The following is a 26,821-nucleotide window of genomic DNA, read 5'->3' on the forward strand; positions in this document are numbered from 1 at the left end:
ATTGAATATTATGCTAAGAGATATTTATTTTGTTTGACTTTTCTTATATTGATATTCTGCATATTTAACCGAGCATACCTGGGATAAGGCGAAAAAAACAGGGATTAAATGCCCAGTTTATCTAGTTTATATACATACTTTAAATAAATAAATAAATAGACAAAATATGTAATGAGTATGAATTTCTGATCAGGATTGATCTTCGAAGCATACTAATACGCTATTTATCAAAATAATTTCTTGAACAGTTTATTTGGCAACCACAAATCTTTTCCACTTATAGAACCTGTCGCAATAATTTAGATAAGGTTGGTCATGCCATGGAAATGGTACCGACCATAAAGTCTTTTTATAATCGGCCTAAAGACGGAAGAGGCGTCTAGGTTCAAATTTAAATGAAGTGATGGCGTTGAAACTTTCACAATCTTAGCAAGGATTTACCAAAATTGAACGTCAGCAACGCCAATGCCAAAGAAAGTTAATATTTATAAGCATTGAATACATACGTTAAAGTAACAAAATTGACGGAGATGGAGCAGACCAGTTAAACATTTTGACTTGCTTCAGTAAAATACAAAATAACGAGCATTCATGATACCTAAAAACTGAACAAATCAGGAACAGAATCATAACGATCGATCAGAATCAAAATAAATAAATGAATAAAGTAGAAAGATACTGTTGAACTATCAAAACACAAAGATAATTCTTAGCAATATAAACAGTCAGTCTGATAAACCTCTCGATTTAAACATTCATGTATAATCTACGTTAGAAGAAAAATCTGGATCTGGATGTAAAGATTATAGCATAAAGCATAAATAAATTATGTCCGCCAAAAATCGCAACTGTTCCCAGTGTGGCACTAAGGAACAAAAGGAAACCTCCCTTCTGCGGCCAAGCGAACATTTTAAACATTGTATAAAAACGAACACATATCTAATGGCGTGTAAGTTTTGCCATATCGCTAACTGTTGGAAGAATCCCAACCCTATTGTTTCCAATCGTTCGGGTTTGTCTTTGGTCAATGGTGGGACTCGCAAAATTTAATGGCTTGCTTTAAAGACCATTAAACGGTCAGCACATGTCGTGCCACACAGACGCACACGAACAAGATGGCTCCTCGTTTCCGAACGAATAGTTTCTAGTTAATCGTTCAGCATTTAATGTGGTAAAATGGTAAAATGGTAAAGAACCTGATGCCAATACCAAGCTGCCAATAGAAGTAAATGGTTGGGTCACAACTTAGTACAACTGCGTTCGGTCCATCTTTCTCACATGCGATTAGGTAGCGACCGACAAAGGAAAATGATAAGAAGCGGTAGAAAGTAGAAAACAATTTATCGCTTCATTACGCGTCGTGTGATGAACGATACGCGGGGTTGCGTGGCACGCTTAATGACCGCCATGGAACACGAATATCTGAATATCAATAGAGATCGAAGGCGCAGAATGTTTCGCATCTGCTTGGGGCGTCTATGTTGCTTTGGTAAGTTCTGCTTGTTTGTTTGTGTATGTGTGGCTTTAACGAGCCGCGGGGCTGTATATTTATGGTGGAAAGAAAAACCTCCATCTTTCGCTCAAGTCATTGCAGGAGAATCGTTTAGAAGAGGCGCTTTATCTCATTAAAGTTTACTTCGATTCTTATTTATTCGAGATCATTAAAAGCACGTTACCGCAAATGGTACGGATCTTCAATAGCGCTGAACAGAAAGAGTTTAACATTAACTGTTCGAAACCCCGAGCTATTATGGAAACATACAGTCTGCTAAATGCTACAGTGATGCTAAATTTTGAGTCAACCCGTAAATTTAAAGATATAAATTATATATAATATGAAAAGGCTCAAATTTTGGTCATCAGTTTTAAATCCAAAGACACCAATTTTATTCCTTATTCAGAATGTTTCAGATTACAGATTTTTCGATTTGGAATCCTAGGCAATCAGTGCACTACAATTTGCTTCTCGTAAGTTAGAGTTAAGTAAGTATTCGTTTATAAGTTAGAATTTGAAAGACACTAAAAGTGTTTAATATAAGCCAAAAAAAATCAATAATGCGTGTACAGATTTTTTTTAACTAACGCTAACACAGCCATATGCGGTTTAGTCAGAACTCTTTTTGCTAAATATTTTTATGCATGAAAAATCGTGAGATACATGGAAAAATGCCAGATTGAGGACCAAAACTTGACGACAACGACTGTAAACTTTAAATGAGGTTAAAGTTTAAGTTAAATAAAGTTCATTCTTCAATCCTTCATTCGTTGATAGCTTCGACGACCTTTGGAAAGAAAAGAAATCCCAGATTGTATCTTTCAATCTAACCCATCATCTCCTGACAAATAAAATACCAGCAGACCATCCAATAAGTCCGAAGAAACGTAAGAACAAATTGCTCCTTCCGTTTTCCAATCGAGCAGTTCAATTTATTCTCACTGCAGCTCAAAAGTGGCCGCATTGGTTTCATTTTTCTTCCTTGAAATGTCACTTCTCGCTTAAAGCATTCACGGGACGATGTGCTTTCTCTTCCGCTCGATTTATGTAGCGATTTGCCTGTCGTATTTGCAAACCATTCCAGCGAATCCTTTCGATTGCTTCTCAAGACGAAGAAAATCTTTCACATTTACCATTCGTCCGAAGAACTGTGCAGCAAAACATTGACGTAGGGATTTTATTTCTTCGCTTTTGGTGTGGTTGAAAATGGAAGTTTTAAAGCACAAACGATTTGATCAATCTTTGCCGTTGAATTAAAAAAAGAGAGTTTTTTATATCACTTTAATAGCAGAAAAAAATTTACTTCTATCACACTCCTTTCTAGCACTAAGGGAGTAATCCTAACAAGTATAATTGAAAATTGAATCATTTCGCAGAAAGTTAGCTACATTTACACGCCAGTATGCCTCAAGCAAGTTGCCTAACAAGGTGACAAGTTGGTGTTTGATCCGGTTGGATTTTGATGGATCTATTCCAATGTTTCAGCTACTGATTAAACCGGCTGCTAGGCGTCTTGTACCTTAGTTGCGAGAAAACGAGAGTGCTCGCTTGTTAACTGCCTTAATTGGCCTACCTCAAACTAATGACACTTGATCCTTCCGAGACTAACTTTCCGAGCATGTATGAGTTTTCTAGTCACAAAAGGAAAGGTTTTGGGACGAGTTTTGTAGGGCGAAACGGTACGGTACCATTCCATACGTCGGACTGCTTCCAAATGGACCCACCGATTGGAGGTAATGTGAGCAAGTTTCGGCAGTGGATGGTTGCACATCTGTACTAATTAGCTTACTGCCCGGTGGAGATATACCGATGACAGACTGGCTATAATACAAAGACTCATTATAACGCTTCAATGGTTGCGTTATCTTGATGTAGGTTTGATTAGTGGCTCGAAGTTAACGTCGAAACAAGTGTCGATATTCAATGTTAGCAGTATTGGTGGTGTAGGTTTGATGATTCAAGCATATTAAAGGGCTACATTACGTGTTGGCTAGTACTCTGTTCCTAATTATAATATAGAAATTGGATTTTCAATTAGAGATATGAACAATTAATATACCAAGGTAATATTGGTTATTATTGTTTATTTTTTTGTTATTTTAAAATATGACGACTTTGCGCCGTATTGTCAACATTGCCTGTGATGACTAAGTAACATATAAAATAATAACATGGATTATTCTGTTATTTTGCTTACCCCGGGCTAGCTCGGCTTGTAGATGAGTGCAGAAGTTAGTATAAAATTTCCATATATATTTAATTCTTCTGCCAAACACTACAACTTGTAGAACATTACTATTACCTTCAAAGAGCTGCCAAAACCTAAACGGTGTAGGTCAAACGTTAATATGGCTCCTGACCGCCAGAGTATTAGCAAACTTTATTGGCGATATTCCCTCTACATATGGAGCAATTTATTTTTGAAATGCTCTCAGGTGAAACATTCATCATTAGTAAGAAAACTGATTTTTTTTACTAGTATCATCATTATCCTTTACCTTTTCGTCGAGGAAGGGTGTATCTTCATTTGATGTTTCAGTTAAGTCAAACATTTATGAATAATCTCCGGTGTTTCGGACTTGCTATGGGGTGATTAGTTACAAGAATTAGTTACAAGAAGGCGTACAAAAGTGAAGAGAATTTCATTCCCTAAATTGGCCCTGTTTATAATTTTTCTGAGTGTCACTTATGCGAATGACACTGACATGAGTGAGTAGTGACATGCACTAAGCACTGTAGTGGACACAAAAATTTGCTTAACAAAACCGCTTTCACGAAGAGTCTGTTTGACGTCATAATTCTGTGGTTGGGTCCTGTTGCTGCAGTTAAACTCAATTGCCTTTTTAAAGCGATTTGCTTTCTCGTTGAGGATTTTACTGCTTGCAAGAAAAAATGGTTAATCTCAGGCTCCAAAGATTACGTCTATCGTTATCCAAAACTATCGTTTGGTTTTAGGGGCGTTTGAGTAGAACCTCATGTAGAAGTACAAAGTAGAACCTAAAGGGTTCGTTGGTCTGCCATTTCTAGCTTCCTCGAAATGATTTTCATTAGCTAAATATCATACCTGCAACATGAGAATAGTCTGTATAGCATTTGATTGTTGTTTCTGGCTTGTAAAAGAATGGTTCACTGCCATTTGGCATGTTGACTGTATATTCGTGTTATGTGCATTTAATAAGAACACAAAATATTACATGTATTTACTAAAGATGGAAGTGATATAATAAAATGCATTATTCAATCATAAAAAACAGACTCTCTAAAAACTTTTAAAAACTTTTGATATTCGTGTCATCGCATTGCGAGAAAACAAAAACCAACTATTCTTTTCGTCTTGCTTCATGAAAAAGCAGGTTTGTCAAAAAACAAAAACAAAAATATTCCCATGCCTTCGCACGTGGCTGGCAAATGTTGAAATGTTTTCTTTTGCCGCAAGAAACTCGTCCATGTAGCCAAATGTAGCATACCTTTCATGAAATATTAAAAGTGCAATATGAAAGAAAAGTTTGTTTTTGGTGAGGGAAGGCCGTTGCTCATCGCTGATATCTTCATTTCGCAAAAAATAGGCTTCGAAACACTTCCTGAAATGGAATGGAATAGACAATCACCATAATCATGGCACGATGTGTTCTTCCCACTCATATCCTACAACCAAAAAAAAAAACCTATGCTGAAACACACCAGCTCAAGAGAAGAAGTTTTCATTTCCGAAAAAAACGTGTCAGAAAGGAAAATTCCGATCCGTTTGCATATAGAAGGTGGTATGAATGTGCTACTGTTGCATTCATAATTCACCTGCTCGGGATGCGGCCAAAGATATGTAGAAACATCGCGAAATGCATTTGACGCAATGGCAGGGTTTGCTAAGTTGGCTGGATTAGCACAGTTAGCTACGTACGCTCACAGGCGAACAAAGGCACGTTCCCTGTGGAAAATACGACAGACCAGGCTCACGGGAGGAAAAAAAAAAGAAGCTAAATGAAGAATGCTTGCGGCATTCCAGACGCAGCCGCCAAACGGTGCAGTACCCTTTTGCTATGAATTCTAAATCCCACTCAGTGAGTGCGCGTGTTCTACAACCAGCCTTCCTCATCCGGTACTCCGGTCCGGGTAATGATGAGATGACTAAAAAAATGTGTCGAGGTCCTTGGAAGCGACTTACCGGAACCACATGTCACGAGCATAACGATCACAAGCACGCTCGTCGACTCGTTCGCTCGTGACGGTTATCGTGGACACTTTTTGTATGTTTGTTTGACAGTAAAATATTGCAAGTTTGCGTTTGTGGTATGTCAACTATTTGTCGCTTTTGTTAGTTTTTGGGACGGGAAAAAACTGGTGGCATCCGGAAATGAAAAAAAAAACCACTCGCGGTCAAGAAAAAACTAACACGTGACTAATGCAAACAAACTGTGCCGAACAGGAAAAACAATCATAAGGTGTCGAACAGAGGAGAATGTGTAAGATCGATGACTAAACTCGTAGGATAAATGGTCGTTTATTGAAGAATTTTCCGTTCAGGTATGTACTCAATAGACAACAAAAACATTCTTGAAGGTGATACTGAATGTCGGAGCACAAAAGTGTCAAACGGTTCAATGCCCTGAAGGCAAAAAGGAGAGTTAATTAATCGATACGATTTAACCTACGGTTCGTCGGAATATCACACCGGAGTGTGATAAAAATGTAAAGAATTCATCCCATTATCCTTTCTAGTCATGTCCTGTTCTTGCCTAGTTGCGTTTTGTTGACATTTCGTTTATAATGCTTTAGTAAATTGTTTAAAGCTCACGCGGGTGTGTTTCATTAAAAATTTGATTCTAAGCCCGACCAGTATCTCCGGACCGATCCGATGCTGGTTTTCTTATTCAGCGCATAGTGAGAAGAGATTCATAGTGTTTGGAGTGAATTTTATATCTCATGAAAATATTTTCTTGTCAAAATTCCGCTTAAAGAGATTTTTTATGTAAAAAGTGTGCAGTCAGTACTCAGTTTCTTTACATAAAATCTTTAAAAGAGCATCCAATTTTTGGGATAAAAAACTAAACTAAATTTTGGTCGAAGAAATGCTGACATTTGACCTTTCCCTTCTAGATTCGCGCAGCACTGTGGCAGATGAGTTGTGTTTATTTAAATTAATTAACGTACCATTTTGCTGTTCCGCACCCGTCCCGGTTGCTAAGTTAGTTAAGAGGGGACACCCATTTTTAAAAGCCTTGAAGCACGTTTTGGATTTATGCTGACTGCAGCTGAGATAAACCGCACAAGGGCGTTGAGCTAACCCAACACGGGTACGGGTAGCCTTTATCCGTACGCTGCAGCCAACATCCCTGAGTATGTGGGAAGCCTCAAATAGAGAGAGAGAGAGAGAGAGAGAGAAGAAAAAACAGTCCATTTTTGGTCACCGGACTGAATAAAAGCGGTGTCCTTGCTCGTATGTTAAAGCGTGTCTCCGGTAAGAGGATTTTCTTTTTGAAGCTCTCGCACTGATACCGCTTCGCAGTTAAGGTGTGTTGAGAGCCAAATCTTTCTCCTGCAGGGCGATACTGTGGCAACTGAACAGAGGCACCCATCTAAAAGCTATACGTTTTCCGTTCGATTGAAGCGCTTTCGTGAGCAGACGAAAGAATTCATAGCAAGGCTAGCACTGCAGGAATGTAATGCTGGGAAGTGTGTGCTCTATTTTTTCTTGTCTTTCTACACAGCACACAGAAAGAAGAACACTTTGTAATAAATCACTAAACAGCAAAATAATTCTTTCTTCTCGAGGTTCATAAATTTTTTTATTGGCCGCCTAGTACTTCCCCATCGTTTGCAGCCCTGAAAAGCTTCTTTTTTTTTCTTCTGGAAAGTCTACCATCTCCAAATGCAATTGATTTTTCGTTGGCATCCTATTTTCTTGTCTACTGTCCCGGAACGGATCTGCGGATAAGCGTCACGGAATCCCTACGGCTGGGAACGGACAGCTCCCATCGAACGTGGAACCTATTCATGAGAAAGCTTATGGCTAGTAAACGGTTTGAAGCTGGTGCTTTAATAACGAGCGGTACCGTTTTATTGTGAATTTCAAATTCTGCTAGAAAGTAAAAGGGAAAATCAGCAACCGCACATACAGTAGAACAGAAATGGAAAATTGATGCCATTATACGATAAACGATGGGTCGCATGTTCAAAAATTTTCACCAACACGAAACTACAAGCCATCTTTGTGCGCTCCTTGTGTACTGGTTGCAAGAAGAAGGTGAAATTCCCACCTGAGAACAATATGGTCATGATGATTACTATTGCGGTGAAAAGAAGGGTATCGACGAACAGGAAAACTTTGGGAGCGGGTGAAAAATGCCACTCACTTAAGGGACTGTTCCGTGTGCTGACGGTGCAAGAAGAAGCGACGAAATGTACACAACCACACAAGCACACAAACTAAATCCGAAGCTACAATCATCAAGCCGTTTGAGATCTCATGTTTGTTGCTCGCTGATTGAGATCGTGATTTTGCAGGATAAGAAGCAGTCCCGACAAACAGCATCCCTTTGCCTCATCAAGGTACGCGACGACTTTTGCACCGAAGAAAGAAAGCACAGGCTACCCATCCGCCATGTTTCGGGCTGGGGTAACTTTGCAAAAGCTTGCGTGGGAGCCACATATCGCACATTTTCATATCTTGTGCCCATCCGGGGGTGAAATGTGTTTTGCCGGTACCGTGCTTTGGAAAGAATTTGCAATTTGTCTCCCGTTTTCTTCCCAACGGGCTAGCCTCACGACTTTGACTCACGTTAAATTGATAGCAACCTTTTAGTAAGTAACCCCGCGAGAGGAGCGAGGAAGATCAAGAAACTAGTGGTACGGCGAATGGTGTAGGTTGGCAGTTGACAGGGACGTTTGATGAAGGTAGTATTTCTGCTGTTTGGTTTAGTGGTTTAGAGTGGATGGGAAACGAAGATAAAGATATGTTGACATAATTTCGATTTACAAATTCAGATGCACATCAAATTAATATTTTGGAGTTCCAGCATCAGATGCACTCAGGAAATAAGCAAATTAAAATATGTTAAATTTTGAATGTTCTTGTAGTTGATTTTCACTAAGCTTTGTGAACTGGAATTTTAAGGCCAAGGGCCACGAGAGAATTTGTAAAATTTTGTCACTTTGAAATCGCTTCTTGAGAACCTGGCACATACACATAGCTCAAATAGATATTTGAGATTTTTGACAGTTCAATTTCGATTTCAATAGTTTGAAGTTTCCCATGGTGCGTCGCCTTTAAGTTTAAGAATCGTCGTTATTGCAGGATTATAACCTTAACTAACCATATCATCATAAGGGTGAACCGGTGGTTTAAGTGACAGTGGCGTCGGTCTTCACACGGCAGGATCGGGGTTCAATTCCCATCCGGACGGCCTCCCCCCCGTAGTTGAGGACTGACTTTAAAACTGGGTGATATCGGGGCAAGTCTAATAAACCATCCATTCGATGGCCGGGGTGTCACATTATCTAACTGTCGGTGTGAGAAATTAACTGTGAAAGAGTGTGGTTAGAAGGAATCCACAGAGTATCCGTTAGAAGAAATATCACAAGTGCTTGTCATCATGCAGTTCGGTTTGAAGCTATTTAATCTAACGTAAATTCATTGTAATTAAGCTCATTTTTGAGCATTCATTCTTGTGTCGAATGCTGATGTTCATGAAATAGTAGCTGATCATACATTATCCTGTTTGGATTATCCTAACTGAGTCCTGTACGTGGGGGATACGAAATTTCAAAATATTTCTTTTGTTAATTCCCAACTATCTGTGAGAGTTTCCTGCAAAAGTTGGCATTGACCCGTGTCCAACTTGTAAAGGATCTGGGTATTGGGTTAGACTAATTTATACGCTAAAAGCAAAGAACTGTCTAGGTTTGATTCGGCATCTAACATCTGTATTCTCTGATCCAGGTTGCCCTAAAAGCACTATAATGTTCATTGGTTAGGTCGATTGTAGGATATGCGTCTATCATTTTGAATTGAATTGAATTGAACGCATCCGAAAGACATATACCCGTTTTGCGGTCTGCAAATGTCTACGAATACCATAAGATGCTCTACCGCCTTATTTGACGCGTTATCAATTTGCTAGGTTTGGAGACTCTATCTCATGGTTTGGAAACACCGATCTCATGCCCAAGCCTCTATCGTTGCTTCCCTACTCCTTAATAATTGAGATGTTTACCCTCTCCTGTCCTCAATTGGGTTTATTTACCCATGCACCAATTGCTCCCAAGCCCTCTCATCTTTGTATGGCACTCTTGGGTGCCATTCGTCGCTTCAATAATACGAGGATTGACAATAAAGTAAGGTCTTCAACGCTGCAACTTCGCCGGATCACGCGTTAGGCGAAATCTGGCAACACCGCCGTGTTCCTTGGTTCCCCCACTACCACTTTGCTGCTGGGTTGCTTCCCCGACCGCTCGATCTTGGCTGAGCAGCCGTCAACGATGGAGGTACCCCTCGCGTCAGCGTCCAAGTGCGAATTGCGTTCTGTAATACGTTTTTTTCAATAGGTGACACCTATTGAAATCCATCGTCAACTAGTTGAAGTTTACGGGGAAAAGTGTATGGACATAAAAAACGTGCGTAAGTGGAGCCGCGAGTTCAATTCCGGGCGCACTAATGTTCACGACGAGGAGAGAAGTGGCCGACCGTTGGGTTACCCTTGACCTGCTCAAGAAATTTGGCTGGGACATCATCGATCACCCTCCCTGTAGTCCTGACGTGGCCCCAAGTGACTACCACATGTTCTTCGCCCTGAAAAAACATCTCGGAGGGAAGAAGTTTGAAAGTGACGCGGAGGTTCAGAAAGAGGTCAACACCTGGCTGCACGAGGCGGACGGAGAGTGGTATTCTGCCGGCATAGACAAGTTCATCGTGCGGATAAGCAAGGTGTTGGAAAAAATGGCGATTATGTAGAAAAGTAGCCAAGACCTTGGCCTTTCAAACGGTGTATCGCTTTTTGTAAATAAATGTCATTTTCTATGAAAAAAAAAATTGGAGACCTTACTTTATTGTCAGCCCTCGTAACTATGCACTGTTCGATTTAGGCCTTTCCTTGACAACTTTCCGTTCACATCTTTATTTCGAAGCTTCCTCATAAGTATTATCATTTTCCTATCTATCCCCATACCCTTCGTTTATTCTTAAAAAATTACAATATTGTTAAACGCACGGTGGACTATTTTTAATAAACAATACAATGCAATACAAAAAAGGTCCAACCATCACTTCATCAATTTGAAAACATTATATGACGACAAAGACAAAGACAAGGTAAAACTTTACGCGTGCTTCTCTGGAATACCAGCCAATTTCAATGACTGGTATACGATACGCTTTGCTACAATACAAATGCTAAGAGGTAGCAAGGCGAGGGTTTGTCTGTCTTTGCTGATCTAGGGGCTAGAGAGAGCTATTCCAGACTCAACGATGAAAACTTCGGTGATCCTTCTTCTATAAGCCAATCTAGTTCCTGACATAAGTAACAGACACAGACATTGCTGAATTAAGGATATTCTATTCAGCAAATACCTGCCAAAGGATCAAGCAAGAGACACAAACAATCAGGTAGGCGATTAACAAGGGAAATCTCAAATTAACATAATGTTACATCGCAACAACAGGGACACTACGTAGAGGTAATGTACATAATGTACCTTTGAAGCTGATACACTTGTAGTGTATCAAGAGTCAGAACCGACATCCTCTCGTTCGGGAGGAATATGCTCCAAAGGCGATGGAGGAGCCGTCATACAACAACAGACAACAACGTCACTTTAGCACTGCGAATAGACTCGACAGGCCAGAAATATCATGAATATGATATCAACCGTAACAGTCTGCATAAAATTTTACTGGTCGTCTATAAGAAGACATGGCAGACTAAAATTAAGGTGCAGGGTTAACGTTAAATCGTTGTCCGAAAAGGCCAAACAGTTCAATTGGCTGACGATTGCAGTCAACTTTAGATGTAATAGAGGGCTTCCAACAATTACTTCAAAGTGATTTTCAGCATAAAATTCCAAAATCAACTTTAACGCCATTTCCGTTACAAATAATAATCATTAACGTCAAAAAACATTTCTCTGATGTTGTCGTATGACCCTCAGATTCCTTTATTTAATAATAAAGTCTATTTCAAAAACCTGGAAAATGAGAAATTCTTTTTTATACTTACCATTTAAGCGGTAGCTCCAAGGTGTTCGTTGTCGCTCAATACCAAATGGACTTTTCAAACAATTTCTAAACGCACACAACACCAGCCTTCAAACCTTCCGCTGGACTAGGATCACTGATTTTGTTATATAGGCCCAACGAAACGAGCCACACTGCCTATTGTACTGCCGTAGCTTTTCCACAATATCTGTTCCGTATGTTTGAGACGAAACTGCTTCCAAACTTTCGTACTGCTCGTAAAATTATGCTCCAACAGTATTAATTTCGCTGGACTACACACATCACAGAACACACAATGTACACACAAAACGGCCAGAGCGCACTCTCACACATACACAAACACACACCTTGGAAGGATCAAATCTTTCACGTAATTTCTACGGATCACTGCAGACGATTCCGTATTTCTTTTGACTTTATTTTTCCTTTTTGGTTAATTTAATTTCAAACTTTTCACACCACAACACTCTGCCACCCGGCGAAGGATGGCGCTTGTTGCTCGCCTTATCGCACGAACCTTTCCCACCGATGTGATTCCGTACACTTGCGTTCGAGGATAGCTTCGTTTCAAGTTACGCTCGTTTCACCTTACCGTGTAACTTCCCGCACCAGCGCTCCCTAACCGATCGTACGTGAGACGATTTTCCCATCAAATTAACCGAACCGAAACAGCAGCAGATGGTGGACGCGCCACGGCGAAGTTGAAACCAAAAATTTCTCCAATTTTCAACCACAGACCAACGGCTCGGGCTCTGGTCTGGCGCCTGGGGGAAGCCGCGCACTCGTCATTTGAGCGGCGCCTCGGGTGCTCTTTTTAACGAAGATCGATTGGTTTTCGCCACTAATCATCACACCGAGTCGGTTGGGGACGTTTAATAAGGGTTAGAGGGTGAGCTTTATTGGCCATTGGCGTAGCAGCGTGCCGGGAGCGGGAAACAAATACAAACGACACGGAAATGATTTATTTGAATGCCGCACACTTTGTTACGGAACTACGGCCCACTAAGCAAACTTCACTTCCCGGGTTTTAATTCGTAGCTGGATTTCATCTCAATTCACCAAACTTAATTTTGGGGGGTTTTAAATTCTTTTTTTATAGATAATTTTTGTATCTTCACATTATTTTCCATCCATCTTGAATGAATTTTCCAACAAGTTAGAAATTCACAAGAATAACAATTTCAGTTTTCACTCTTCATTTAAGTAATAAATTCCAATTGACATTTGACTAGGAGCGTTTTCCGAAAGAAGACATCCATCTTTTCGGTACGGTTGCGGTCCTCCTACAGAGAAACCTTCCGAAACGACGAATAGCACCTGTTCCTTTTTCCATCGACTCACTCTCACACACTTCTTCGCGTCACTCTTCCTCGTGCCACTCCCGGTGGTTCCGCGGGTAACCGCAAAGGTGAGCGGCAGGTGTGAGTAATTACTTTTCGATGTTTGGTAAATAATTTCACACTTTTTCGGAACAGTTTTCCACTTATCTCTATATTTTCTAGCTGCAGGCGGCGAACTGTTAAAATAGCTTTCAACGAACCTTTTACGACTGTTTAGAATGGGGTTTTTATGTTTCACTCAGATTCACATTTCGGCACACCGAAGTCACTCTAGGGGAGTGCAGATTTTTTAATTGGTGAACATCACAGCTTTTTAAACCATAATTTATCAATCGAGATCAATACATATTATATTTTTTACATGAAAATTAAGCCCACTTCAGATAAGTTGTCACTTCACTACTCTTAACCGAAAAGATTAACGGCACGAGCACACGAAAACACCGGACTGAGAAGTCCAACTAAAACCCAACAGCTGGTCAAGGACTGCAGTTCGGGTCCGAGCGTTAGGTTGGCAACGACGGCGATAAAACTTCCCGGAGCGGCAAACGGCTGCACACTATCCCGTGGCAAACGTCAGCAACAAACTGTCGCTCGCTCGCTCGTTCGACCCTCAAAAGTCCCGGCATGAGCTCGCAAGCTCGACCGGGAATCCTTGCCTTTGCTTCGTGCGGTTGCTACCGAACGCGTGCACCATCAACTCCAGAGCTCTGCCCAACGATGATGCTTGGGTTTTTGCGGTGTTGGCTGCGGTTCCAACGCCGTCCTAGAGTGAAGCGCAACAGAGTACGAGCATTAGGGGGTGACGCGATTGAGAGGATGCTTTGAGAGTTTTCGGAGTGGTATGTGAGGGGAGCGAGTCCAGTACGAACAGAACCGAAATCCAACCGACAGCTACCGAACGGAAAGCTTTACCAGCTGTGAAGCTTTCATGGAGCAGATGGAGCCTTATCGGGCGTACTCGGGATTGCTTCGGATCGGTGCAGTTGGTCCGTTTCGATGTTTTGAATGTTAGGTGCCGCTATCCCTGGCCAGTCCGTCCATCCAGAGAATTGGAGGAGCGAAACGAACGACTGTTGCTTTTTGTTTACGGCAGAACGGCAGGCTTCCTAGAGCAGACTGATGGATGGACGGAGTCACCGGTTCGTCGTTCGTGGCATTTCAAAAGCGGAAGTGCCATGAAAAGATTTAAATACTTAATAGTGGCGCAGTAGACAATGGCACCGAGCACCACGCGAGGGAGTTGGGAAATGCACAGTAAATGGATGCTTCGCCAAGTGGTTGGTAGTGAAGTTTTTTTTCTGCTCTTCTTACGGGAGTTGTTCAAATGGGTAAAAGATGCTCACATACACACCAGACGCGACTCTAACCGCATTCTTGCGCTTTGTGGCAATGGCGGTGGCAGATGTAATTTCGAACAATCTCAAAACACTGCACTGGTACGGCGCATCACCGCAGGCAGAAATACCTGAGCTTAAGTGCTGCTGTTGCTTCTTTTATTTCCACCCATTTCCCTCCCAGAAAGCTCCGTGTTGGGTGTGCTTTCCTCGGAAAATGCCAGTACCGAGCAGATGTCCCGCTTCGCGTGTGCTGTTGTTATCTTTCTGCTTGCTTGTCTACTTGCTTGGAAGGTGAGCCTCGAACGCGTCCAGAATTCCGTACGCTCGTGCACGTTGGTGTTGTTTTATTTTCTTGTCTCACCTCGCCGCTAGAATAAAGGATGCTCTGGGTTTTGTTTGGATTGCTTCTATTTGATTTTTTTCCTTGCTGTATTCCTTTTTACATACGCTATGCTCCTCTTTGATGTTTTCCATGCTGCTTGCGATGGACGATAGCACAACAAGAAGCTCATTTTCACTTTCTTGCGCTTATTTAATGCGCACTCATCAACTACTTTTATCACCACTGGCGTTTTGTCGTCGTCGTTAGTATGCTGTCTTTCGTTTCCGTTGTACAGTAAATTAGCTCCACCGTTCACTCGGAAGAAAGCTCACCGCATCATCGCTTCATTCTGCCCGCTGTCCACAGCCATCGCGCGCTGCTCGCGTGTCCTCGTTGATCCTCGATGCTCACCGATGTGTCTGGCTTTAATTTATGATAATAACCAGTGATAATAAGCACGCATCGGGAACATACGGGTATGGACATGGTACTGCATCACAAACATTATCGGCACAACGTGCGCAACATACTACGGTCGGTGGCTGTCACCGGGTATGCGTGCCGTTCACCGATGTCACGAACCAACACTGCTAACGAATTTCATTACGAAAATTGGTTTATACTGGGCGCATTCATCCGTCCAAACATGGTAAAATTCACGAATTTTTGTTGTTGTCCGGTAATTGCGTTTGTTACACCGTTTGATATCCTCGCAGGAACGGTCCATCTGCTGGTACGTGTGAATTAATTTACAGTTGTTGTTCGAATTGCACGTCTGTTGGCAACATTTGAAATTGCAAACGGTTTGAATTTTGCAACAGAGAGAATATGTGTCACAAGTTTTTAAGCTTTCCATTTAAAATCTATGAATTATTTTTATAAATTGTATACATCCTAACTTTTACGAATTATCTCGAATCGAGAGTCTTTCGGTGAAACCATCGGCTGACATGCGGAACATATCATCGCACCAACCGACTAGAGGAAGCTGCAGCTCGGATCCTTGAGAAAGATCTCTACGTAACTACACATATCACCAGAGCAAACGCAGAACTACAGACGCTCACCAACCAACAACTACCACCAATCATCTAATCCACCCGCCGGGAAATTCGTCGCTCATCGCCATCGCCAATAGTACCTTTACTCACCTAATTCAGACTGAATACAAACACTTTCATCATATCTTTACAGACGGCTCCGTTCACCAGGATTCAACTGACTGTTGGATCCACTCCACCACGGACAACTGCGTCAACAAACTTTCTAATCACACCTCCATCTTTTCCGCCGAAGCAATAGCAATTCAACTAGCTGCCGACGAAGGACCACAGACTGACGAACCGAACGTCATCTTCAGCGACAGTGCCAGTGTTCTAGCTGCCCTGGAACACGGCACCTCCAAAGACCCCCATGTAAAACTCCTAGACTCCAAACCTGCTTCCCCGACAATCGTTTTCTGTTGGATTCCGGGTCATTCCGGAATAAACGGAAACGAGAAAGCCGAACAACTTGACAACACTGGTCGACCGGTGGTTCATCCTTCCTGATGAACCACACAACACCCTTTTACGCCGTGATGCCATCCGGTTCACCAACACCATCATCTCTCAACACTGGAACTCCACATGGCACAACGTAGACCTCAGCAACAAACTCCGTCCTATCAAGTACAACACCTCTTCCTGGGCAGATGCCGATTTTAGTCTCATCCAACGAGATCTTTCCCGCCTTCGTATAGGTCATACCCGCCTTACGCACTCTACCTCCTAGAAAACCCCAGTCCTCCGCTCTGTAACTTCTGTGGTGTTGACGTCACCGTCCGCCACATCCTCACCGATTGCCATGGATACACGACACACCTATCGACAATCCTATCACCCGACAAACTCCAGCAGAATCGCCTCGTTAGATTTTAACGCATCAGTCATTTATACAAAGAAATTTAAGCAATAGTTTAAACTTATCTAACACCATATGTCATAATCGCAATAGTTTTTAATAAAATTTAAGCAACATATACGATAGTTTTGTATAAGATTAAACCATCTTTTTTATATAGTAGAGAGGCGAGTATAGTCTCTAAGACTAAAAAGCCTCTATAAATAAACGAAGAAAAAAATCGGTTAACATGCAGTGTCTTTATTAATGAGCTAACCGCAACTCATGAATGTTATGAGTCTATCAGTTCAGTACTTTATTTAAAAATGATAATTTAAGTAATAAGATTAAAAACCAAAAAAACGCTAAACATACACAGTTGTTTGTAGTGGTGATCTCCAGGTGTAGCTGAACCAAGGTGCGTGCTGGAAAAGGTGCACTGAACCAAGGTGCTGCGAATGCTCATGTGCTTGGAAGAGGCAAAATTGATAAGCCTGAGGCCGTTGTCGTTTGTCAGCTGGTGGGCGCTGAAGCCTCCAATTGTTGGTTTATATGCCTCCTCCCATCCGACCTGAGCATGAAGGTCTCCGATGACGATCTTCACATCATGTTGTGGGCAGCGGTCATACTCCCTCTCCAGCTGCGTAACGAAGAGCTCCTTCTCGTCATCGATGCTTCCAAGGTGCGGACTGTGCACATTTATGATGCTCTGATTGAAGAACCTGCCACGAATCTTCAACAAGCACATTCGTTCGATGACTGGCCACCATCCAATCACCCGATGTTCCATCGCACCTAGCACTATGAACGCTGCACCGAGCTCACGCGTTTCTCCACCACTTTGGTAGATTGTGCAGTTGCTACGGTACTGGCGCACCATTTCCAGCGCACCTCCTGAAGTGCTACTATCTCGAAGCCGCAGGCCTGGACCTCAGCTAATAGAATTCGGATGCTTCCATCAGATGTAAGGGATCTACAATTCCAGGTTCCTAGCCTCCAACCGTAAGTCCTTTTTCCTTGCGGGGTACTGTATCGATTAGTCCGTTGTGGTAGAATTTTGTTGTTGTCATTTCATTGCGGTAGTTGTTTTCTAGGGGTGGCTTGCAAGGCCTCTCCCCCAACCCCCTATCTCGTTGGAGGGCCTACGCATCCTTGCTTAATGTCCCTACGGATGCCAGGACTGAAAGGACAACAAGCCAGCCATAACATGGAGAACAGACGCTGGCCATCCTCACCCCCGCTTAATTTAGCCATATAGCCCATCCTCCCAAGGGGTTGGGTTTCCCCGTTTACCCAAGCTCAGATATTTGGAGAGATATGTTAACGTTCTGTACGCCGTGGATGTATTGAGTTGGAGTAGGGTATGGAGATCCTATATTAACCTTCAGGAGGTGTCGGACCACACCCGTATCAGTGCGGTATTGCTACAAACACTGACAACAGAACAGAAAGTATGGACATTCAGGACGAATATCGCTTACATGCGTAATAGATGTCAGAAGAATTTCCTCGAATGGGGGACTCTCTGACCTCTTGTGAAGAACGGAACACCAGAATTAGATAGAGATAAGCCTGATCCGTCAACTCTATACTCGAACAATTATATATGGGCTCTTTTTGTGTTTCTTTCTCTGTAATTTTTGTGTTATTTGGCATACCATATGTCGAGTAAAAAGCTATAAGATGAATTAAAATAGAATGGTGGATATTTTTTAAATTCAGTTTTGCTATTTATCAGCCCGCATTAGAGTGTAGAAGGATGGATGTGTCTTCAAACGGTAGAGCTAGGACTGACTAACCAACTACGTGGTATCGCCAGTCCAGTAAGCCATTTCGTTGGCCGGTGTGACCGTAGAGGTCGTTAAGTCAAGAAGAAGATAAGGATGGATTCTAAGATATTCGTAAAAGCGTTGCAAACCTTAATGAACCACTACAAAATCCACCTACATCGCACCACTGGTTGTTGGAATAGTACCGGATTGAAGAAACCATCTACTTCTTCTTCTTGGTTTAATAATCTACCTGTTCGCGCCGGCCATCGAATGAGTTACCAAGCTTGTTGATACTACGTAGTTGTATAGTCATCAATCAAACACAGGATAAGGAGCGGAGCACGGACGAGCAAACCTGGTGAAGTTTTTACACGATAAGCACAATCTTGTTTTTTGTTATTCGGGGAAAATTCGTTTGTTTGTTTTAGAAATAGTAGCTTACCATGTATTTTATTAATTTTATGCAAAATATCCGCCCTCGGCTTCTATTACGGCCTCCACCCGTCTCCGGAACCGGGAACAAGCCCTGGCGACAGTTTCGCGGAGTAGGGCCGCGAAAACGGACCTGAGCTCCGCCTTGGTGTTGCTGAAGGTTCTGTTGGTGTCCCGTTCCACCGCGCCCCACACGAAATAATCCATTGGATTAAGATCCGGGGAGCTGGGAGGCCACACATTCGGCGCGGTGTAGTCGTTGAAATTGGCCGCCAACCACTTTATCGTTTTGGAGGCTGTATGGTACGGAGCGGAATCCTGCTGGAACACGTACGATCTGTCGTTGGCCACTCTCGTGATCCAAGGCTTTACGACGGTGTCCAGCATGGAAATGTACCGACCGCGTTCAGCCTCAGCCCCTGCTCAAAAAAGTGGGGCGGCATCACGGTCCCCTTCCGATGAAACGCAGGAAAACACCATCACCGTCTGGGGGAACTTGGTTTGCGGCACACGTGGCACGTCCGCCGGGCAGTAAGCCAGCCACCGGTTGTTCTGGGTGGCGCACAAGTGAGAACTCATAACGGGTTTTTCAGGATCAAACATTCTATGCCTTCTGCTATCTCTCGCATCTCTTGACATCAAATCAATCATGGAATCAGTAACGAAAGCTTTGTTTCCGTAGCTTCCCTAAACATTAAAAACCGTAAATGCTAAACGAGCAGAGAGTTCAACATTGTAAAACCCACGACACTTCTCAACGTGTTGTGTTACACCGCTGTAGCATATTTGCAAAACATCTCACTAGAGTATACATTATTTCGCATACACCAAGTATTACGCATCATTAAACGGCGAGCAGAAATTCACCAATTTAACAAGTAACCTGCATTAGCCAAGAACGTAAGAAATGTACATTCAGCTATTTTAACCAAGTGAACGCCTTAACATGAACATTCAAACACTGACCGATCGCACCACAGCAACCGATCGCACCACAACACATTTTGCGCGTACGTAAAAATGTTTGTGCAAAATGCAATAACAAAAAAAACCAATAAGGAACAATTTTTGGTTACAAAAAACGTGCCAAAACTATTGTAAGAATTTAGTATGAATAAAGTAGTCTAGGAAGACTTTTACAGAGACAGAGAGAGCTGTCTAGAGAGAAGGTGCAATAAGCTAAACCTTGCGTTCAATTCTTTCTAGAGGTTTGAGTGTCCCCCTACCCAAGGTAAGGCCTCAAACCTCCAACATACCTGTAGGGGATATTTCTTCTGAATATCCAAAGTCGCCTGGTCGACTTGTTCCACCGATGAGCATCGAGAGTCCCCCTACGAAAGGTAAGGCCTCGATGTCTCCATCATTCCAGTGAGGAAGATTCTCATCCAGAATCTTTAGACTGCTTGGACAGTCAGATAAAAGAAAGATATTGGTCCGCACAGTTAACAACCACGTTGTTCCGTTCTCGTCGTGATTATAAGTCCGAAGTTCTTTTTGCCCGTCACAAGGTGTCCATGAACGAAATTCTTCTTCTCCACAACATGGCGACCTTAAACGCAATTCGTCTTCACCACCACTCCGCCATGGAACAAGCAAAGAATTTGTCATGGGAGTCTGCAACAATCTTTGCTATTAGGTGTAACTCGTCCAAAGTTTCACCTAACGTAGATCATAATCTTCCCTACATATAGCGTTGTTTTACTCTGGACTGCCTGGACTTTATTCTGTCATCTAAGTTTGGTTTGTATAGATGAACTGCACTCCTTTTTGCTATACATCTTGCTTATACGGTATCCCATTCTGAATCTCCATGTTTAAAACAATCCGCGAATTTCGGCAGAACGAACCATCCGAACAATCTAAGTCTCATTATTTTTCAATCTAATTCGCATATTGTTTTAAGCTTGGAGATACTTATTTTATGACCTGAGAAACACTGTAATGTTCCATTCTCCAACACAAAAGTCAAATAAGAAATGGGAAAATGGTTGAATGCCATAAATAAATATACGAACATATAAAACGGTTCAACGTTATCGTAGCCCATAGACACTCACCCTGAATTGCAGAAATAAATGAACTTCAAGAGCGTACCCCTTAACGTGTGAACATGAGTAGTAGTGATCAATATTCGTTTTATCACGAATATCCTTTCCGCTTGAACAGTTTTCTCAGCGTCAAACCACGTTCAAGGATGAACTCTAAGGTCGGAAGCCTGCGATGGGATGGAAACGCCCGTTGATCACGATTTTAATCTACCAAATTGAAGCACGCACGACTAAGCCCTGAAACGCTACCATCACTACTATCCATTATCGGTGCTAAATCATCCCTTTTCGCGGCAAGCGGCTGCTCCAAAGTAGACTCGAAACAATGTGAGGAAAGCGAGAAGAACACATTTCCTTCGATTTTCTACGAACTGACAACTATGTCTACAAATATGAAGACACCAAACCAAACTGTACATGATACACACTTCTTTGTGGATATTTTTTTTCCCCCATCACTTGACACTTCCGAAACAATTCGTCATTGATTCTTTCACACGCACGATGCGAACCGTTTCTCTTCATTCTTTTTATCATACACCAAAAACTTTATACATACACAGAGCAAAAAAGCAGCACCTAAACTATAAGGGGAAGAAAAAACATTTCGTGTCAAACCTTCGCCAACGATTGAACCACGATATGGATGGATAAAGTTTGTCAGCATACCATTGTTGCGGGTTTTGTCCAAACCCGGACACATCGATGAACTTTTCGTCCGACTAAACGACAACTAGAAAGGTCAACAGGACGACGATAAGTTTCTTCCTCGGTCGATCGGACGAAACCGAGCCGAGAATGAGTTTCAAATGAGTTTTCCCTGCACAAACCACCAAGCCAAGGTGCGAAAAGTGATTCTAAGTCGATGCGGTAGGCTTACCAAAGAATTGTACTTTCTCAATCGGATGCCTTTCGAAAGTCTATTAGAAGCAAACTCCAAGTCTTTTTCCTTTTAATTTTAACATAGTTTTGCAACGAACCAACCAATTACTGCGATAGCTTTTGCAAGAAACAGTAAACTCTGGTGGATTAGCTGAAAAAGACGGGTGAGTGCGGTTCGCTTTCACAAAGGAAAAAGTTTTCCTTCCTAGAAACTAGCTCAAAGCATTTCATGCAACCGTATAAATTCATTTTGGAAGGAAACAAAGTGATAGAAACAACAAAAAAAGATTTCTAAGCTTCAACGGCTGCCAAAGGCTTCAAGCATTAGCAAGTCAATATCATCAATCAAACAAATCGAAGAGAAAAGGTCGCTTTACGGCATTTTTTTTTTTTTTGCATCCCAACCATCCCAATAGTGTTAATTCTGAAAGTAAACGAATCGAAATTAATGCAGCATTCATTTTCTAACTCGATTGTTACACACAAAAGCAACGCGATCCGCTGTCTCACACACCAACTGATACGGATAAGGTTCCAGGTTCGATTTTCATGCACATATTTTCGCATCCAGTCTCCATTCTCCGTTTATTTTTTCCTTTTTTACGTTACAAAATCAAAACGAATTTTTCCGATGGGAAGGGAAGTTTTTGGGCAAAGTCCAACGTGGCGCGACACTCACGATGCTCTAGGTTCGAAATGAAAATTTTCCAACTCCAGCCACATTCACAGTTACAGCTACGGTCTCGCGATGCCGCGATTGAACTTCACACCCGGTACGCCCGACGAAAAAGGGGCGAATGTCCGAAGCGAAAGTGTGCTGTAATGTAGCCCTCGGTACACACCGGATGTGGAGTCGGTGGTAGCTTTTGCACCATGCGAATGCCACCAACCCAACAGCGGCCGGATGTTTCGGTACAGTTTCTGGCGCTGGTCGTACTACTTCCTGCATCTGCAATGCGTATATTTCACGTTTCGCACTTGTTTGTTTGAGTTGGCGGACGTGCAGCAGTCTAGCGGGTGCTAATGTGTGTACACGGTGTGAGTATGTGGCAATAAAACGATGGCTCCCGACATGTCTTGTAAATCGAGGTTCGAGGTTGGTCTTGAAATTTGATAAATGATATTGTTTGTTTGTCGGAAATAACGCTCCGCATTCATGGGTTTGCAGCGGAAAACACGATTATTTAAATAAGGTTCTAGCGGACGCATGTTTGCTCCGAATCGAAAATATGATCTCTAAAAGTGTCTGAAAAAAAAAACTGAATTTGAATTGGAGTATCCGTTTACTAGGTTGCTGGCTGCTAGTTGTATTAGTGAAATATTATAGAGAGCAAAAGCCCCTTGCACATCTAACAAATATCCCAAGATCACCAACTGATGAAGGTGAAAAAAGCCCTAAACAACACTGTCTACTGATAACCGGCAGGCATTTTGGTGGTGAGTTCGGAAAGGACTTCATGCCATGAGAAAAACCGACACCACCCAATACAATACATACACAGATTGGGCACAAATAAAAGACGAGAAGGTGATATTAATTCCAGTACTTCCTTTGGCTGCAAAAGGCACCGATGACCTTCCTTCGTTCACCATTTTTGAATGCCGTGCAAATAGCTTGATGGCAGGTAAGATTACACGAGTATTATTGATTGCACGATTTCAATGTGTTTTTTGCCTTAACCTAGACACACAAAACCATCCTACGTTCAAGTCTCTAACCAGGCTATCTGTACCATGCCGATTCGGAGGAGTTTATCAACCTCTCAAATCCTGCTAAGCCTTCGCTGACAGCTCGAATGATTGTGGGTCAAATCTTCGGCAGGCGAGCGATACCGCCTCACACTTCAGATCAAATTGACCCACACTCTCGCGTGGTGAGTGAGAAATTCAATTTTTACTACGAAACCTTCAGACCGTGGCAAATCGTGGCATCACGGGCCGGTTTAATCATCTTCTTCGTTGTTGATGTAGCCGCGGTATCAACCGGTAGCCAATAATCGTAATAATGTTATAAAGTTCATTTATTCGCCCTGTCGGTACATAAATCTATTTTATAGTCCTTACGTGTTTAATATTTCGCTGTGCTCTTTCACTTCAGCATCGCGGTTGACGTGTGGTGCGAGGAAGAACGTGGCCTTTGCTGCTTTATTCTACTTTAACAGTAAGGAAAGTCGCACTGATGGTATCATAATGATAGCACGGACTCTAGGTAGTACGACTCTGCCAACGGATGGTTACTGTTCCACGAGAGGAAAACTCGGCAGTGCCAAGGTGTGGTGTGGCTTTATGTAAATTGAAGCACGCATACGTCCGATGACAAAGAACCGTTCTGGGAAACGCTCCACTCTAACGACGTGGTCTGGACGGTAACCAGACGCTAGCAATGGAGCGATTGTATATCCTTCGGGGATAGGCATAGGCGTTGCACGTGTGCGTGGTAGGCTCTACTGTTGATGCCCAAGCTGGGCGAATTGTAAATTCCTACAAAGAAATCGCTCAAACCGCGTACATTTACCGGTGGAAAGACTCTGACAGGCAATGTTCCCCCAGGATATAACCCAAACGGCGTTGCGACCAGCGAGCACGACTGTGCCTGTGCGCATAGGAGTAGACGAAATCTGATTCAATTATCGGGAGCCGTAAATAATGGTGAACTGGAAATTATTGAAACACGATCCGCAGGACTCAAGGACTGGAGGCTTCGTGTAGTAGTGGGTGTGGTTTGGGTCATCAATTCATACACCACGATGTTAGTGGTACGCTTCAACTCCAGCATAACAAATCATGTAAAACCTTTGTTGAGAAGATAATTTGCATGCAGGCAATCTGTGTAACGATCAATTCGTAAAATGGATCATAAAATTACCATTTGCAATTAGTTGATTCATGAAAAGTTTGAAGAGGTTTGTTTTTACAAGTTTAAAACTGATTGTTTGTGATAAAATACTTTACGATCATCTAACTGAGATGATCGTAAAGTATTAAACTAAGTTGTAAAGTAAACTAAACCAAGTTGTCAATTTAGTTGAGTTAAGATTAAAAAGCGGCCCGGTGTTGTCTTCATACGGCAGGACCGGGGTTCAAATCCCATCCGGGCCGTTCCCTCATAGTGAAGACTGACTATCCAACTAAGTGGTATCGGCAAGTCTTGTAAGCCATTTGATGATCGGCATGACTTTAAGGTCGTTAAGCCATTAAGAAGAAGAAGATTCAAATTTAAGCTCCTACAGGGCAGATACATGGTGTGCACGATAAATTTGAAAGTTCCTGTGGGAATTGAAAACAAAAATTAATGAGGCAAATAAGAAAAAAATGTTTTCCTACGAACTTTTGCCTATCATTTGGCTGCACAACTTACTCAAAGTAACCACCCTCGACATCGATGACCGCCAGTATTCGGTTCCGGAACTTGAAGCAAGCACGGACTACCATAGCCCTGGGTAGGGCCGCAAAAACGGTCTTAATTTTTTGCACTAACTCTATTTTTGTGTTGCAGGACGTTCCGGTTGGTGTCTTTTTCAACCATGCCCCTCACGAAGTTGTCCATCAGGCTGAGGTCCGGGGAGCTGGGAGGCCAAACATTGGGTGTGGTAAAGTCGTAAAAATTGTCTTTAAGCTATTTTTGCGATTTGGTGGCCGTATGACAAGGTGCCGAATTTTGTTGCCACACATACGGCCTACCATTAGTCACTTTAGGTATCCAGGACTTGACGACCGTGTCTTCACATAGACGTCCGCGTTCAGCCTCAGACCCTGCTCGAAGAAGTGTCGAAGAACTTGTCGTTTCATAAGCAATCCGACCGCCTGGCATGATTCTTCCACCTCAAAATCTCCATTGCAGGTTTCAACCTGCTTGCAAATATCCTTCACCGTGTTTAATGCACTGCGCCGCCATTTTGATGTCCCGGTTTCCCGGATCAAACACGTAATTCGCTTCCATAACAGGTTGGCTGATAAGTCCCCGGTCTAGCAAAGAAAAACACATTTTTTGTCAAAATTCGTTTTTATTATTCAACATAGTTCCCTTCAAGAGCGATACAACGATTATAACGACCTTCCAATTTTTTGATACCATTTTGGTAGAATTCCTTCGGTTTTGCCTCAAAATAGGCCTCAGTTTCGGCGACCACCTCTTCATTGCAGCCAAATTTTTTCCCTGCGAGCATCCTTTTGAGGTCTGAGAACAAGAATAAGTCGCTGGGGGCCAGATCTGGAGAATACGGTGGGTGGGGAAGCGATTCGAAGCCCAATTCATGAATTTTTGCCATCGTTCTCAATGACTTGTGGCACGGTGCGTTGTCTTGGTGGAACAACACTTTTTTCTTCTTCGTTCTTTTTTCGTTCGTCAAGCAACCAAAAGTTGCTTGACAAAAGACGCTCTGTCTCACAAACTAATTGACATACAGCCGTCAAATTTTGACACGAATCATTTGAAGGTTGGTGCTATATAAAAATAATATGCATTTAATACTAGCGGCGCCATCTATGTGTCAGACCGGGACTTATCAGCCAACCTGTTAGTTCCGGGTCGGGTTCCATTTATCAAGTTCACTCGACATTTTTTTCACTGTTTTCAAACACTTGTGGCTGTTGAATGACTTATCTTTTGTTTTGATACGACAACTCAATCGCGAACTATTAACGAAATGTCCAAGTGTTAAATTTATCGTGCACATCATGTAGTTACATGGTCTTTGACTCAGTTGATGAAGCATAATACTTGGAAAGAAAGACGACGCAGTCTTTGCTGCAGGACGCAACACTGTCATAGCTGTGATACAGCTAATAGTGACTGTATAGAATGAGATACATGCGGCTGCCTTGTACAAGCGACTTTACATGAGAAGCTTCTTATTTGAAGCCTATAGAAAATTTTCATGGTTGTCCTTTGATATGCTGGTCTGTATTTCGGCCCGTTCCTCCCGGTCATTAATGTAAATATAACGGGGCACACATTTTCATTGAATGTCTCAATCTCCCGGTTTCTGATCCGGCAATGGCTAATGCTTGGATATCCAAAGAACATGCGGTGTTTTACACGCTGGTTAACAGACGATGCTAGGCGAAGATAATTGCAATGAACCACTCATAGGAAGCTGATG

At 42.3% G+C, this 26,821-nt stretch overlaps 5 protein-coding genes across 7 annotated transcripts in view; 1 reads left to right on the forward strand and 4 right to left on the reverse strand.

Annotated features, from left to right (window-relative positions):
• The window catches only part of LOC126556158 (uncharacterized), an 83,861-nt gene extending 72,083 nt beyond the window's left edge, over window positions 1-11,778 (reverse strand). Inside the window, exon 1 of the mRNA XM_050211381.1 lies at window positions 11,704-11,778. The gene's annotated coding sequence lies outside the window, so the exon portion shown is untranslated. The remainder of the gene's footprint in view (window positions 1-11,703) is intronic.
• Window positions 1-26,821, forward strand: part of LOC126556255 (39S ribosomal protein L15, mitochondrial) — a 416,466-nt gene that overhangs the window by 255,278 nt on the left and 134,367 nt on the right. The gene's annotated exons all lie outside the window — the stretch shown is intronic.
• Window positions 1-26,821, reverse strand: part of LOC126556015 (maltase A3-like) — a 252,849-nt gene that overhangs the window by 164,202 nt on the left and 61,826 nt on the right. The window lies entirely within an intron of this gene.
• Window positions 1-26,821, reverse strand: part of LOC126568780 (E3 ubiquitin-protein ligase mind-bomb) — a 191,102-nt gene that overhangs the window by 100,190 nt on the left and 64,091 nt on the right. The gene's annotated exons all lie outside the window — the stretch shown is intronic.
• Window positions 1-26,821, reverse strand: part of LOC126556384 (uncharacterized) — a 258,686-nt gene that overhangs the window by 21,848 nt on the left and 210,017 nt on the right. The window lies entirely within an intron of this gene.

The sequence above is a fragment of the Anopheles maculipalpis genome, chromosome 2RL, assembly GCF_943734695.1.
Source record: "Anopheles maculipalpis chromosome 2RL, idAnoMacuDA_375_x, whole genome shotgun sequence".
Taxonomy (NCBI): domain Eukaryota; kingdom Metazoa; phylum Arthropoda; class Insecta; order Diptera; family Culicidae; genus Anopheles; species Anopheles maculipalpis.